Source organism: Equus asinus, chromosome 13 (assembly GCF_041296235.1).
Source record: "Equus asinus isolate D_3611 breed Donkey chromosome 13, EquAss-T2T_v2, whole genome shotgun sequence".
Lineage (NCBI taxonomy): Eukaryota > Metazoa > Chordata > Mammalia > Perissodactyla > Equidae > Equus > Equus asinus.
This window is the reverse complement of record NC_091802.1, coordinates 90,239-106,329: the sequence shown is the minus strand read 5'-3', so window position 1 is coordinate 106,329 and position 16,091 is coordinate 90,239.

Genomic DNA, 16,091 nt, shown 5'->3' with positions numbered 1-16,091 from the left:
TTCCGGCGTGCTCGGCAGGTGCATCCGGTGTCTCTGGCACGTCATTCTGGCACGCTCGAGAGGTGGTTCCGGCATGCCTGACAGGTGATTCCGGAGTGTCCGACAAGGGGTTCTGGCACGTCTGAGAGGTGGTTCCGGCATACCCTGCAGGTGATTCTGGCTTGTCTGCCGAGTGGTGCTGGCGTAGCCATCAGGTGATTTTGGCGTGTCCAGCAGGTGGCTCCAGCGAGTAGAGCAGGTTGTTCCAGCGTACTCAGCAGGTGGTTCAGGCGGGTCTGGCAGGTGGTTCCGGTCTCTCTAGTAGGTGGTTCCGGCGTGTCCGGCACGTGCTTCTGGCACGTCTGAGAGCTGGTTCCGGCATGCCCGGCGGGTGATTCCATAGAGTCCGCCACGTGGTTCTGGCCTAGCTGACAGGTGATTTTGGCGTCCCCGGCAGGTGGTTACAGCGAGTTGAGCAGGAGGTTCCGGCATGCTCGGCAGTTGCATCCGGTGTCTCTGGCACGTGGTTCTGGCACGTCTGACATTTGGTTGCATCATGTCTGGCAGGTGATTCCGGAGTGTCCGGCAAGAAGTTCTGGTGTAGCCGGCAGGTGATTTTGGCATGTCCGGCAGGTGTTTCTGGCGAGCTGTTCAGGTGGTTCCGGTGTTCTTGGCAGGTGATTCTGGCGTGTCCAGCAGGTGGTTCCGGTCTGTCCGGTAATGGGTTCCGTCATGTGCCGCACGTGGTTCTGGCACGTCTGAGAGGTGGTTCCCGCATGCCCGGCAGGTGCTCCAGGAGAGTCCTACAAGTGGTTCTGGCCTAGCCCGCAGGTGGTTTTGGCGTGTCCGGCAGGTGGTTCCGGCATGCTCGGCAGGTGGTTCAGGCATGTCTGGTAGGTGGTTCCGGTCTGTCCGCGAGGTGGTTCCGGCGTGTCAGGCACGTGGTTCCGGCATGTGTGACAGGTGGTTCTGGCATGTCCGGCAGGTGATTCTGGATTGTCCACCAAGTGGCTCTGGTGTAACCAGCAGGTGATTCCGGAGTGTACGGCAAGTGGCTCTGGCATAGCTGGCTGGTGATTTTGGGGTGTCCAGCAGGTGGCTCCAGCGAGTCGAGCAAGTTGTTCCGGTGTGCTCAGCAGGTGGTTCAGGCAGGTCCGGCAGGTGTTTCTGGTCTGTCCAGTACGTGGTGCCGGCATGTCCGGCACGTGCTTCCAGTATGTTTGAGAGGTGGTTCCTACCTTCCCGGCGGGAGATTCCGGAGCGTCCGCCATGTGATTCTGGCCTACCTGGCAGGGGATTTTGGCGTCTCTGGCTGGTGGTTCCGGCGAGTCGAAGAGGAGGTTCCGGCGTGCTCGGCAGGTGCATCCGGTGTCTCTGGCACGTCATTCTGGCACGCTCGAGAGGTGGTTCCGGCATGCCTGACAGGTGATTCCGGAGTGTCCGACAAGGGGTTCTGGCACGTCTGAGAGGTGGTTCCGGCATACCCTGCAGGTGATTCTGGCTTGTCTGCCGAGTGGTGCTGGCGTAGCCATCAGGTGATTTTGGCGTGTCCAGCAGGTGGCTCCAGCGAGTAGAGCAGGTTGTTCCAGCGTACTCAGCAGGTGGTTCAGGCGGGTCTGGCAGGTGGTTCCGGTCTCTCTAGTAGGTGGTTCCGGCGTGTCCGGCACGTGCTTCTGGCACGTCTGAGAGCTGGTTCCGGCATGCCCGGCGGGTGATTCCATAGAGTCCGCCACGTGGTTCTGGCCTAGCTGACAGGTGATTTTGGCGTCCCCGGCAGGTGGTTACAGCGAGTTGAGCAGGAGGTTCCGGCATGCTCGGCAGTTGCATCCGGTGTCTCTGGCACGTGGTTCTGGCACGTCTGACATTTGGTTGCATCATGTCTGGCAGGTGATTCCGGAGTGTCCGGCAAGAGGTTCTGGTGTAGCCGGCAGGTGATTTTGGCATGTCCGGCAGGTGTTTCTGGCGAGCTGTTCAGGTGGTTCCGGTGTTCTTGGCAGGTGATTCTGGCGTGTCCAGCAGGTGGTTCCGGTCTGTCCGGTAATGGGTTCCGTCATGTGCCGCACGTGGTTCTGGCACGTCTGAGAGGTGGTTCCCGCATGCCCGGCAGGTGCTCCAGGAGAGTCCTACAAGTGGTTCTGGCCTAGCCCGCAGGTGGTTTTGGCGTGTCCGGCAGGTGGTTCCGGCATGCTCGGCAGGTGGTTCAGGCATGTCTGGTAGGTGGTTCCGGTCTGTCCGCGAGGTGGTTCCGGCGTGTCAGGCACGTGGTTCCGGCATGTGTGACAGGTGGTTCTGGCATGTCCGGCAGGTGATTCTGGATTGTCCACCAAGTGGCTCTGGTGTAACCAGCAGGTGATTCCGGAGTGTACGGCAAGTGGCTCTGGCATAGCTGGCTGGTGATTTTGGGGTGTCCAGCAGGTGGCTCCAGCGAGTCGAGCAAGTTGTTCCGGTGTGCTCAGCAGGTGGTTCAGGCAGGTCCGGCAGGTGTTTCTGGTCTGTCCAGTACGTGGTGCCGGCATGTCCGGCACGTGCTTCCAGTATGTTTGAGAGGTGGTTCCTACCTTCCCGGCGGGAGATTCCGGAGCGTCCGCCATGTGATTCTGGCCTACCTGGCAGGGGATTTTGGCGTCTCTGGCTGGTGGTTCCGGCGAGTCGAAGAGGAGGTTCCGGCGTGCTCGGCAGGTGCATCCGGTGTCTCTGGCACGTCATTCTGGCACGCTCGAGAGGTGGTTCCGGCATGCCTGACAGGTGATTCCGGAGTGTCCGACAAGGGGTTCTGGCACGTCTGAGAGGTGGTTCCGGCATACCCTGCAGGTGATTCTGGCTTGTCTGCCGAGTGGTGCTGGCGTAGCCATCAGGTGATTTTGGCGTGTCCAGCAGGTGGCTCCAGCGAGTAGAGCAGGTTGTTCCAGCGTACTCAGCAGGTGGTTCAGGCGGGTCTGGCAGGTGGTTCCGGTCTCTCTAGTAGGTGGTTCCGGCGTGTCCGGCACGTGCTTCTGGCACGTCTGAGAGCTGGTTCCGGCATGCCCGGCGGGTGATTCCATAGAGTCCGCCACGTGGTTCTGGCCTAGCTGACAGGTGATTTTGGCGTCCCCGGCAGGTGGTTACAGCGAGTTGAGCAGGAGGTTCCGGCATGCTCGGCAGTTGCATCCGGTGTCTCTGGCACGTGGTTCTGGCACGTCTGACATTTGGTTGCATCATGTCTGGCAGGTGATTCCGGAGTGTCCGGCAAGAGGTTCTGGTGTAGCCGGCAGGTGATTTTGGCATGTCCGGCAGGTGTTTCTGGCGAGCTGTTCAGGTGGTTCCGGTGTTCTTGGCAGGTGATTCTGGCGTGTCCAGCAGGTGGTTCCGGTCTGTCCGGTAATGGGTTCCGTCATGTGCCGCACGTGGTTCTGGCACGTCTGAGAGGTGGTTCCCGCATGCCCGGCAGGTGCTCCAGGAGAGTCCTACAAGTGGTTCTGGCCTAGCCCGCAGGTGGTTTTGGCGTGTCCGGCAGGTGGTTCCGGCATGCTCGGCAGGTGGTTCAGGCATGTCTGGTAGGTGGTTCCGGTCTGTCCGCGAGGTGGTTCCGGCGTGTCAGGCACGTGGTTCCGGCATGTGTGACAGGTGGTTCTGGCATGTCCGGCAGGTGATTCTGGATTGTCCACCAAGTGGCTCTGGTGTAACCAGCAGGTGATTCCGGAGTGTACGGCAAGTGGCTCTGGCATAGCTGGCTGGTGATTTTGGGGTGTCCAGCAGGTGGCTCCAGCGAGTCGAGCAAGTTGTTCCGGTGTGCTCAGCAGGTGGTTCAGGCAGGTCCGGCAGGTGTTTCTGGTCTGTCCAGTACGTGGTGCCGGCATGTCCGGCACGTGCTTCCAGTATGTTTGAGAGGTGGTTCCTACCTTCCCGGCGGGAGATTCCGGAGCGTCCGCCATGTGATTCTGGCCTACCTGGCAGGGGATTTTGGCGTCTCTGGCTGGTGGTTCCGGCGAGTCGAAGAGGAGGTTCCGGCGTGCTCGGCAGGTGCATCCGGTGTCTCTGGCACGTCATTCTGGCACGCTCGAGAGGTGGTTCCGGCATGCCTGACAGGTGATTCCGGAGTGTCCGACAAGGGGTTCTGGCACGTCTGAGAGGTGGTTCCGGCATACCCTGCAGGTGATTCTGGCTTGTCTGCCGAGTGGTGCTGGCGTAGCCATCAGGTGATTTTGGCGTGTCCAGCAGGTGGCTCCAGCGAGTAGAGCAGGTTGTTCCAGCGTACTCAGCAGGTGGTTCAGGCGGGTCTGGCAGGTGGTTCCGGTCTCTCTAGTAGGTGGTTCCGGCGTGTCCGGCACGTGCTTCTGGCACGTCTGAGAGCTGGTTCCGGCATGCCCGGCGGGTGATTCCATAGAGTCCGCCACGTGGTTCTGGCCTAGCTGACAGGTGATTTTGGCGTCCCCGGCAGGTGGTTACAGCGAGTTGAGCAGGAGGTTCCGGCATGCTCGGCAGTTGCATCCGGTGTCTCTGGCACGTGGTTCTGGCACGTCTGACATTTGGTTGCATCATGTCTGGCAGGTGATTCCGGAGTGTCCGGCAAGAGGTTCTGGTGTAGCCGGCAGGTGATTTTGGCATGTCCGGCAGGTGTTTCTGGCGAGCTGTTCAGGTGGTTCCGGTGTTCTTGGCAGGTGATTCTGGCGTGTCCAGCAGGTGGTTCCGGTCTGTCCGGTAATGGGTTCCGTCATGTGCCGCACGTGGTTCTGGCACGTCTGAGAGGTGGTTCCCGCATGCCCGGCAGGTGCTCCAGGAGAGTCCTACAAGTGGTTCTGGCCTAGCCCGCAGGTGGTTTTGGCGTGTCCGGCAGGTGGTTCCGGCATGCTCGGCAGGTGGTTCAGGCATGTCTGGTAGGTGGTTCCGGTCTGTCCGCGAGGTGGTTCCGGCGTGTCAGGCACGTGGTTCCGGCATGTGTGACAGGTGGTTCTGGCATGTCCGGCAGGTGATTCTGGATTGTCCACCAAGTGGCTCTGGTGTAACCAGCAGGTGATTCCGGAGTGTACGGCAAGTGGCTCTGGCATAGCTGGCTGGTGATTTTGGGGTGTCCAGCAGGTGGCTCCAGCGAGTCGAGCAAGTTGTTCCGGTGTGCTCAGCAGGTGGTTCAGGCAGGTCCGGCAGGTGTTTCTGGTCTGTCCAGTACGTGGTGCCGGCATGTCCGGCACGTGCTTCCAGTATGTTTGAGAGGTGGTTCCTACCTTCCCGGCGGGAGATTCCGGAGCGTCCGCCATGTGATTCTGGCCTACCTGGCAGGGGATTTTGGCGTCTCTGGCTGGTGGTTCCGGCGAGTCGAACAGGAGGTTCCGGCGTGCTCGGCAGGTGCATCCGGTGTCTCTGGCACGTCATTCTGGCACGCTCGAGAGGTGGTTCCGGCATGCCTGACAGGTGATTCCGGAGTGTCCGACAAGGGGTTCTGGCACGTCTGAGAGGTGGTTCCGGCATACCCTGCAGGTGATTCTGGCTTGTCTGCCGAGTGGTGCTGGCGTAGCCATCAGGTGATTTTGGCGTGTCCAGCAGGTGGCTCCAGCGAGTAGAGCAGGTTGTTCCAGCGTACTCAGCAGGTGGTTCAGGCGGGTCTGGCAGGTGGTTCCGGTCTCTCTAGTAGGTGGTTCCGGCGTGTCCGGCACGTGCTTCTGGCACGTCTGAGAGCTGGTTCCGGCATGCCCGGCGGGTGATTCCATAGAGTCCGCCACGTGGTTCTGGCCTAGCTGACAGGTGATTTTGGCGTCCCCGGCAGGTGGTTACAGCGAGTTGAGCAGGAGGTTCCGGCATGCTCGGCAGTTGCATCCGGTGTCTCTGGCACGTGGTTCTGGCACGTCTGACATTTGGTTGCATCATGTCTGGCAGGTGATTCCGGAGTGTCCGGCAAGAGGTTCTGGTGTAGCCGGCAGGTGATTTTGGCATGTCCGGCAGGTGTTTCTGGCGAGCTGTTCAGGTGGTTCCGGTGTTCTTGGCAGGTGATTCTGGCGTGTCCAGCAGGTGGTTCCGGTCTGTCCGGTAATGGGTTCCGTCATGTGCCGCACGTGGTTCTGGCACGTCTGAGAGGTGGTTCCCGCATGCCCGGCAGGTGCTCCAGGAGAGTCCTACAAGTGGTTCTGGCCTAGCCCGCAGGTGGTTTTGGCGTGTCCGGCAGGTGGTTCCGGCATGCTCGGCAGGTGGTTCAGGCATGTCTGGTAGGTGGTTCCGGTCTGTCCGCGAGGTGGTTCCGGCGTGTCAGGCACGTGGTTCCGGCATGTGTGACAGGTGGTTCTGGCATGTCCGGCAGGTGATTCTGGATTGTCCACCAAGTGGCTCTGGTGTAACCAGCAGGTGATTCCGGAGTGTACGGCAAGTGGCTCTGGCATAGCTGGCTGGTGATTTTGGGGTGTCCAGCAGGTGGCTCCAGCGAGTCGAGCAAGTTGTTCCGGTGTGCTCAGCAGGTGGTTCAGGCAGGTCCGGCAGGTGTTTCTGGTCTGTCCAGTACGTGGTGCCGGCATGTCCGGCACGTGCTTCCAGTATGTTTGAGAGGTGGTTCCTACCTTCCCGGCGGGAGATTCCGGAGCGTCCGCCATGTGATTCTGGCCTACCTGGCAGGGGATTTTGGCGTCTCTGGCTGGTGGTTCCGGCGAGTCGAAGAGGAGGTTCCGGCGTGCTCGGCAGGTGCATCCGGTGTCTCTGGCACGTCATTCTGGCACGCTCGAGAGGTGGTTCCGGCATGCCTGACAGGTGATTCCGGAGTGTCCGACAAGGGGTTCTGGCACGTCTGAGAGGTGGTTCCGGCATACCCTGCAGGTGATTCTGGCTTGTCTGCCGAGTGGTGCTGGCGTAGCCATCAGGTGATTTTGGCGTGTCCAGCAGGTGGCTCCAGCGAGTAGAGCAGGTTGTTCCAGCGTACTCAGCAGGTGGTTCAGGCGGGTCTGGCAGGTGGTTCCGGTCTCTCTAGTAGGTGGTTCCGGCGTGTCCGGCACGTGCTTCTGGCACGTCTGAGAGCTGGTTCCGGCATGCCCGGCGGGTGATTCCATAGAGTCCGCCACGTGGTTCTGGCCTAGCTGACAGGTGATTTTGGCGTCCCCGGCAGGTGGTTACAGCGAGTTGAGCAGGAGGTTCCGGCATGCTCGGCAGTTGCATCCGGTGTCTCTGGCACGTGGTTCTGGCACGTCTGACATTTGGTTGCATCATGTCTGGCAGGTGATTCCGGAGTGTCCGGCAAGAGGTTCTGGTGTAGCCGGCAGGTGATTTTGGCATGTCCGGCAGGTGTTTCTGGCGAGCTGTTCAGGTGGTTCCGGTGTTCTTGGCAGGTGATTCTGGCGTGTCCAGCAGGTGGTTCCGGTCTGTCCGGTAATGGGTTCCGTCATGTGCCGCACGTGGTTCTGGCACGTCTGAGAGGTGGTTCCCGCATGCCCGGCAGGTGCTCCAGGAGAGTCCTACAAGTGGTTCTGGCCTAGCCCGCAGGTGGTTTTGGCGTGTCCGGCAGGTGGTTCCGGCATGCTCGGCAGGTGGTTCAGGCATGTCTGGTAGGTGGTTCCGGTCTGTCCGCGAGGTGGTTCCGGCGTGTCAGGCACGTGGTTCCGGCATGTGTGACAGGTGGTTCTGGCATGTCCGGCAGGTGATTCTGGATTGTCCACCAAGTGGCTCTGGTGTAACCAGCAGGTGATTCCGGAGTGTACGGCAAGTGGCTCTGGCATAGCTGGCTGGTGATTTTGGGGTGTCCAGCAGGTGGCTCCAGCGAGTCGAGCAAGTTGTTCCGGTGTGCTCAGCAGGTGGTTCAGGCAGGTCCGGCAGGTGTTTCTGGTCTGTCCAGTACGTGGTGCCGGCATGTCCGGCACGTGCTTCCAGTATGTTTGAGAGGTGGTTCCTACCTTCCCGGCGGGAGATTCCGGAGCGTCCGCCATGTGATTCTGGCCTACCTGGCAGGGGATTTTGGCGTCTCTGGCTGGTGGTTCCGGCGAGTCGAAGAGGAGGTTCCGGCGTGCTCGGCAGGTGCATCCGGTGTCTCTGGCACGTCATTCTGGCACGCTCGAGAGGTGGTTCCGGCATGCCTGACAGGTGATTCCGGAGTGTCCGACAAGGGGTTCTGGCACGTCTGAGAGGTGGTTCCGGCATACCCTGCAGGTGATTCTGGCTTGTCTGCCGAGTGGTGCTGGCGTAGCCATCAGGTGATTTTGGCGTGTCCAGCAGGTGGCTCCAGCGAGTAGAGCAGGTTGTTCCAGCGTACTCAGCAGGTGGTTCAGGCGGGTCTGGCAGGTGGTTCCGGTCTCTCTAGTAGGTGGTTCCGGCGTGTCCGGCACGTGCTTCTGGCACGTCTGAGAGCTGGTTCCGGCATGCCCGGCGGGTGATTCCATAGAGTCCGCCACGTGGTTCTGGCCTAGCTGACAGGTGATTTTGGCGTCCCCGGCAGGTGGTTACAGCGAGTTGAGCAGGAGGTTCCGGCATGCTCGGCAGTTGCATCCGGTGTCTCTGGCACGTGGTTCTGGCACGTCTGACATTTGGTTGCATCATGTCTGGCAGGTGATTCCGGAGTGTCCGGCAAGAGGTTCTGGTGTAGCCGGCAGGTGATTTTGGCATGCCCGGCAGGTGTTTCTGGCGAGCTGTTCAGGTGGTTCCGGTGTTCTTGGCAGGTGATTCTGGCGTGTCCAGCAGGTGGTTCCGGTCTGTCCGGTAATGGGTTCCGTCATGTGCCGCACGTGGTTCTGGCACGTCTGAGAGGTGGTTCCCGCATGCCCGGCAGGTGCTCCAGGAGAGTCCTACAAGTGGTTCTGGCCTAGCCCGCAGGTGATTTTGGCGTGTCCGGCAGGTGGTTCCGGCATGCTCGGCAGGTGGTTCAGGCATGTCTGGTAGGTGGTTCCGGTCTGTCCGCGAGGTGGTTCCGGCGTGTCAGGCACGTGGTTCCGGCATGTGTGACAGGTGGTTCTGGCATGTCCGGCAGGTGATTCTGGATTGTCCACCAAGTGGCTCTGGTGTAACCAGCAGGTGATTCCGGAGTGTACGGCAAGTGGCTCTGGCATAGCTGGCTGGTGATTTTGGGGTGTCCAGCAGGTGGCTCCAGCGAGTCGAGCAAGTTGTTCCGGTGTGCTCAGCAGGTGGTTCAGGCAGGTCCGGCAGGTGTTTCTGGTCTGTCCAGTACGTGGTGCCGGCATGTCCGGCACGTGCTTCCAGTATGTTTGAGAGGTGGTTCCTACCTTCCCGGCGGGAGATTCCGGAGCGTCCGCCATGTGATTCTGGCCTACCTGGCAGGGGATTTTGGCGTCTCTGGCTGGTGGTTCCGGCGAGTCGAAGAGGAGGTTCCGGCGTGCTCGGCAGGTGCATCCGGTGTCTCTGGCACGTCATTCTGGCACGCTCGAGAGGTGGTTCCGGCATGCCTGACAGGTGATTCCGGAGTGTCCGACAAGGGGTTCTGGCACGTCTGAGAGGTGGTTCCGGCATACCCTGCAGGTGATTCTGGCTTGTCTGCCGAGTGGTGCTGGCGTAGCCATCAGGTGATTTTGGCGTGTCCAGCAGGTGGCTCCAGCGAGTAGAGCAGGTTGTTCCAGCGTACTCAGCAGGTGGTTCAGGCGGGTCTGGCAGGTGGTTCCGGTCTCTCTAGTAGGTGGTTCCGGCGTGTCCGGCACGTGCTTCTGGCACGTCTGAGAGCTGGTTCCGGCATGCCCGGCGGGTGATTCCATAGAGTCCGCCACGTGGTTCTGGCCTAGCTGACAGGTGATTTTGGCGTCCCCGGCAGGTGGTTACAGCGAGTTGAGCAGGAGGTTCCGGCATGCTCGGCAGTTGCATCCGGTGTCTCTGGCACGTGGTTCTGGCACGTCTGACATTTGGTTGCATCATGTCTGGCAGGTGATTCCGGAGTGTCCGGCAAGAGGTTCTGGTGTAGCCGGCAGGTGATTTTGGCATGTCCGGCAGGTGTTTCTGGCGAGCTGTTCAGGTGGTTCCGGTGTTCTTGGCAGGTGATTCTGGCGTGTCCAGCAGGTGGTTCCGGTCTGTCCGGTAATGGGTTCCGTCATGTGCCGCACGTGGTTCTGGCACGTCTGAGAGGTGGTTCCCGCATGCCCGGCAGGTGCTCCAGGAGAGTCCTACAAGTGGTTCTGGCCTAGCCCGCAGGTGGTTTTGGCGTGTCCGGCAGGTGGTTCCGGCATGCTCGGCAGGTGGTTCAGGCATGTCTGGTAGGTGGTTCCGGTCTGTCCGCGAGGTGGTTCCGGCGTGTCAGGCACGTGGTTCCGGCATGTGTGACAGGTGGTTCTGGCATGTCCGGCAGGTGATTCTGGATTGTCCACCAAGTGGCTCTGGTGTAACCAGCAGGTGATTCCGGAGTGTACGGCAAGTGGCTCTGGCATAGCTGGCTGGTGATTTTGGGGTGTCCAGCAGGTGGCTCCAGCGAGTCGAGCAAGTTGTTCCGGTGTGCTCAGCAGGTGGTTCAGGCAGGTCCGGCAGGTGTTTCTGGTCTGTCCAGTACGTGGTGCCGGCATGTCCGGCACGTGCTTCCAGTATGTTTGAGAGGTGGTTCCTACCTTCCCGGCGGGAGATTCCGGAGCGTCCGCCATGTGATTCTGGCCTACCTGGCAGGGGATTTTGGCGTCTCTGGCTGGTGGTTCCGGCGAGTCGAAGAGGAGGTTCCGGCGTGCTCGGCAGGTGCATCCGGTGTCTCTGGCACGTCATTCTGGCACGCTCGAGAGGTGGTTCCGGCATGCCTGACAGGTGATTCCGGAGTGTCCGACAAGGGGTTCTGGCACGTCTGAGAGGTGGTTCCGGCATACCCTGCAGGTGATTCTGGCTTGTCTGCCGAGTGGTGCTGGCGTAGCCATCAGGTGATTTTGGCGTGTCCAGCAGGTGGCTCCAGCGAGTAGAGCAGGTTGTTCCAGCGTACTCAGCAGGTGGTTCAGGCGGGTCTGGCAGGTGGTTCCGGTCTCTCTAGTAGGTGGTTCCGGCGTGTCCGGCACGTGCTTCTGGCACGTCTGAGAGCTGGTTCCGGCATGCCCGGCGGGTGATTCCATAGAGTCCGCCACGTGGTTCTGGCCTAGCTGACAGGTGATTTTGGCGTCCCCGGCAGGTGGTTACAGCGAGTTGAGCAGGAGGTTCCGGCATGCTCGGCAGTTGCATCCGGTGTCTCTGGCACGTGGTTCTGGCACGTCTGACATTTGGTTGCATCATGTCTGGCAGGTGATTCCGGAGTGTCCGGCAAGAGGTTCTGGTGTAGCCGGCAGGTGATTTTGGCATGTCCGGCAGGTGTTTCTGGCGAGCTGTTCAGGTGGTTCCGGTGTTCTTGGCAGGTGATTCTGGCGTGTCCAGCAGGTGGTTCCGGTCTGTCCGGTAATGGGTTCCGTCATGTGCCGCACGTGGTTCTGGCACGTCTGAGAGGTGGTTCCCGCATGCCCGGCAGGTGCTCCAGGAGAGTCCTACAAGTGGTTCTGGCCTAGCCCGCAGGTGGTTTTGGCGTGTCCGGCAGGTGGTTCCGGCATGCTCGGCAGGTGGTTCAGGCATGTCTGGTAGGTGGTTCCGGTCTGTCCGCGAGGTGGTTCCGGCGTGTCAGGCACGTGGTTCCGGCATGTGTGACAGGTGGTTCTGGCATGTCCGGCAGGTGATTCTGGATTGTCCACCAAGTGGCTCTGGTGTAACCAGCAGGTGATTCCGGAGTGTACGGCAAGTGGCTCTGGCATAGCTGGCTGGTGATTTTGGGGTGTCCAGCAGGTGGCTCCAGCGAGTCGAGCAAGTTGTTCCGGTGTGCTCAGCAGGTGGTTCAGGCAGGTCCGGCAGGTGTTTCTGGTCTGTCCAGTACGTGGTGCCGGCATGTCCGGCACGTGCTTCCAGTATGTTTGAGAGGTGGTTCCTACCTTCCCGGCGGGAGATTCCGGAGCGTCCGCCATGTGATTCTGGCCTACCTGGCAGGGGATTTTGGCGTCTCTGGCTGGTGGTTCCGGCGAGTCGAACAGGAGGTTCCGGCGTGCTCGGCAGGTGCATCCGGTGTCTCTGGCACGTCATTCTGGCACGCTCGAGAGGTGGTTCCGGCATGCCTGACAGGTGATTCCGGAGTGTCCGACAAGGGGTTCTGGCACGTCTGAGAGGTGGTTCCGGCATACCCTGCAGGTGATTCTGGCTTGTCTGCCGAGTGGTGCTGGCGTAGCCATCAGGTGATTTTGGCGTGTCCAGCAGGTGGCTCCAGCGAGTAGAGCAGGTTGTTCCAGCGTACTCAGCAGGTGGTTCAGGCGGGTCTGGCAGGTGGTTCCGGTCTCTCTAGTAGGTGGTTCCGGCGTGTCCGGCACGTGCTTCTGGCACGTCTGAGAGCTGGTTCCGGCATGCCCGGCGGGTGATTCCATAGAGTCCGCCACGTGGTTCTGGCCTAGCTGACAGGTGATTTTGGCGTCCCCGGCAGGTGGTTACAGCGAGTTGAGCAGGAGGTTCCGGCATGCTCGGCAGTTGCATCCGGTGTCTCTGGCACGTGGTTCTGGCACGTCTGACATTTGGTTGCATCATGTCTGGCAGGTGATTCCGGAGTGTCCGGCAAGAGGTTCTGGTGTAGCCGGCAGGTGATTTTGGCATGTCCGGCAGGTGTTTCTGGCGAGCTGTTCAGGTGGTTCCGGTGTTCTTGGCAGGTGATTCTGGCGTGTCCAGCAGGTGGTTCCGGTCTGTCCGGTAATGGGTTCCGTCATGTGCCGCACGTGGTTCTGGCACGTCTGAGAGGTGGTTCCCGCATGCCCGGCAGGTGCTCCAGGAGAGTCCTACAAGTGGTTCTGGCCTAGCCCGCAGGTGGTTTTGGCGTGTCCGGCAGGTGGTTCCGGCATGCTCGGCAGGTGGTTCAGGCATGTCTGGTAGGTGGTTCCGGTCTGTCCGCGAGGTGGTTCCGGCGTGTCAGGCACGTGGTTCCGGCATGTGTGACAGGTGGTTCTGGCATGTCCGGCAGGTGATTCTGGATTGTCCACCAAGTGGCTCTGGTGTAACCAGCAGGTGATTCCGGAGTGTACGGCAAGTGGCTCTGGCATAGCTGGCTGGTGATTTTGGGGTGTCCAGCAGGTGGCTCCAGCGAGTCGAGCAAGTTGTTCCGGTGTGCTCAGCAGGTGGTTCAGGCAGGTCCGGCAGGTGTTTCTGGTCTGTCCAGTACGTGGTGCCGGCATGTCCGGCACGTGCTTCCAGTATGTTTGAGAGGTGGTTCCTACCTTCCCGGCGGGAGATTCCGGAGCGTCCGCCATGTGATTCTGGCCTACCTGGCAGGGGATTTTGGCGTCTCTGGCTGGTGGTTCCGGCGAGTCGAAGAGGAGGTTCCGGCGTGCTCGGCAGGTGCATCCGGTGTCTCTGGCACGTCATTCTGGCACGCTCGAGAGGTGGTTCCGGCATGCCTGACAGGTGATTCCGGAGTGTCCGACAAGGGGTTCTGGCACGTCTGAGAGGTGGTTCCGGCATACCCTGCAGGTGATTCTGGCTTGTCTGCCGAGTGGTGCTGGCGTAGCCATCAGGTGATTTTGGCGTGTCCAGCAGGTGGCTCCAGCGAGTAGAGCAGGTTGTTCCAGCGTACTCAGCAGGTGGTTCAGGCGGGTCTGGCAGGTGGTTCCGGTCTCTCTAGTAGGTGGTTCCGGCGTGTCCGGCACGTGCTTCTGGCACGTCTGAGAGCTGGTTCCGGCATGCCCGGCGGGTGATTCCATAGAGTCCGCCACGTGGTTCTGGCCTAGCTGACAGGTGATTTTGGCGTCCCCGGCAGGTGGTTACAGCGAGTTGAGCAGGAGGTTCCGGCATGCTCGGCAGTTGCATCCGGTGTCTCTGGCACGTGGTTCTGGCACGTCTGACATTTGGTTGCATCATGTCTGGCAGGTGATTCCGGAGTGTCCGGCAAGAGGTTCTGGTGTAGCCGGCAGGTGATTTTGGCATGCCCGGCAGGTGTTTCTGGCGAGCTGTTCAGGTGGTTCCGGTGTTCTTGGCAGGTGATTCTGGCGTGTCCAGCAGGTGGTTCCGGTCTGTCCGGTAATGGGTTCCGTCATGTGCCGCACGTGGTTCTGGCACGTCTGAGAGGTGGTTCCCGCATGCCCGGCAGGTGCTCCAGGAGAGTCCTACAAGTGGTTCTGGCCTAGCCCGCAGGTGATTTTGGCGTGTCCGGCAGGTGGTTCCGGCATGCTCGGCAGGTGGTTCAGGCATGTCTGGTAGGTGGTTCCGGTCTGTCCGCGAGGTGGTTCCGGCGTGTCAGGCACGTGGTTCCGGCATGTGTGACAGGTGGTTCTGGCATGTCCGGCAGGTGATTCTGGATTGTCCACCAAGTGGCTCTGGTGTAACCAGCAGGTGATTCCGGAGTGTACGGCAAGTGGCTCTGGCATAGCTGGCTGGTGATTTTGGGGTGTCCAGCAGGTGGCTCCAGCGAGTCGAGCAAGTTGTTCCGGTGTGCTCAGCAGGTGGTTCAGGCAGGTCCGGCAGGTGTTTCTGGTCTGTCCAGTACGTGGTGCCGGCATGTCCGGCACGTGCTTCCAGTATGTTTGAGAGGTGGTTCCTACCTTCCCGGCGGGAGATTCCGGAGCGTCCGCCATGTGATTCTGGCCTACCTGGCAGGGGATTTTGGCGTCTCTGGCTGGTGGTTCCGGCGAGTCGAACAGGAGGTTCCGGCGTGCTCGGCAGGTGCATCCGGTGTCTCTGGCACGTCATTCTGGCACGCTCGAGAGGTGGTTCCGGCATGCCTGACAGGTGATTCCGGAGTGTCCGACAAGGGGTTCTGGCACGTCTGAGAGGTGGTTCCGGCATACCCTGCAGGTGATTCTGGCTTGTCTGCCGAGTGGTGCTGGCGTAGCCATCAGGTGATTTTGGCGTGTCCAGCAGGTGGCTCCAGCGAGTAGAGCAGGTTGTTCCAGCGTACTCAGCAGGTGGTTCAGGCGGGTCTGGCAGGTGGTTCCGGTCTCTCTAGTAGGTGGTTCCGGCGTGTCCGGCACGTGCTTCTGGCACGTCTGAGAGCTGGTTCCGGCATGCCCGGCGGGTGATTCCATAGAGTCCGCCACGTGGTTCTGGCCTAGCTGACAGGTGATTTTGGCGTCCCCGGCAGGTGGTTACAGCGAGTTGAGCAGGAGGTTCCGGCATGCTCGGCAGTTGCATCCGGTGTCTCTGGCACGTGGTTCTGGCACGTCTGACATTTGGTTGCATCATGTCTGGCAGGTGATTCCGGAGTGTCCGGCAAGAGGTTCTGGTGTAGCCGGCAGGTGATTTTGGCATGCCCGGCAGGTGTTTCTGGCGAGCTGTTCAGGTGGTTCCGGTGTTCTTGGCAGGTGATTCTGGCGTGTCCAGCAGGTGGTTCCGGTCTGTCCGGTAATGGGTTCCGTCATGTGCCGCACGTGGTTCTGGCACGTCTGAGAGGTGGTTCCCGCATGCCCGGCAGGTGCTCCAGGAGAGTCCTACAAGTGGTTCTGGCCTAGCCCGCAGGTGATTTTGGCGTGTCCGGCAGGTGGTTCCGGCATGCTCGGCAGGTGGTTCAGGCATGTCTGGTAGGTGGTTCCGGTCTGTCCGCGAGGTGGTTCCGGCGTGTCAGGCACGTGGTTCCGGCATGTGTGACAGGTGGTTCTGGCATGTCCGGCAGGTGATTCTGGATTGTCCACCAAGTGGCTCTGGTGTAACCAGCAGGTGATTCCGGAGTGTACGGCAAGTGGCTCTGGCATAGCTGGCTGGTGATTTTGGGGTGTCCAGCAGGTGGCTCCAGCGAGTCGAGCAAGTTGTTCCGGTGTGCTCAGCAGGTGGTTCAGGCAGGTCCGGCAGGTGTTTCTGGTCTGTCCAGTACGTGGTGCCGGCATGTCCGGCACGTGCTTCCAGTATGTTTGAGAGGTGGTTCCTACCTTCCCGGCGGGAGATTCCGGAGCGTCCGCCATGTGATTCTGGCCTACCTGGCAGGGGATTTTGGCGTCTCTGGCTGGTGGTTCCGGCGAGTCGAAGAGGAGGTTCCGGCGTGCTCGGCAGGTGCATCCGGTGTCTCTGGCACGTCATTCTGGCACGTTCGAGAGGTGGTTCCGGCATGCCTGACAGGTGATTCCGGAGTGTCCGACAAGGGGTTCTGGCACGTCTGAGAGGTGGTTCCGGCATACCCTGCAGGTGATTCTGGCTTGTCTGCCGAGTGGTGCTGGCGTAGCCATCAGGTGATTTTGGCGTGTCCAGCAGGTGGCTCCAGCGAGTAGAGCAGGTTGTTCCAGCGT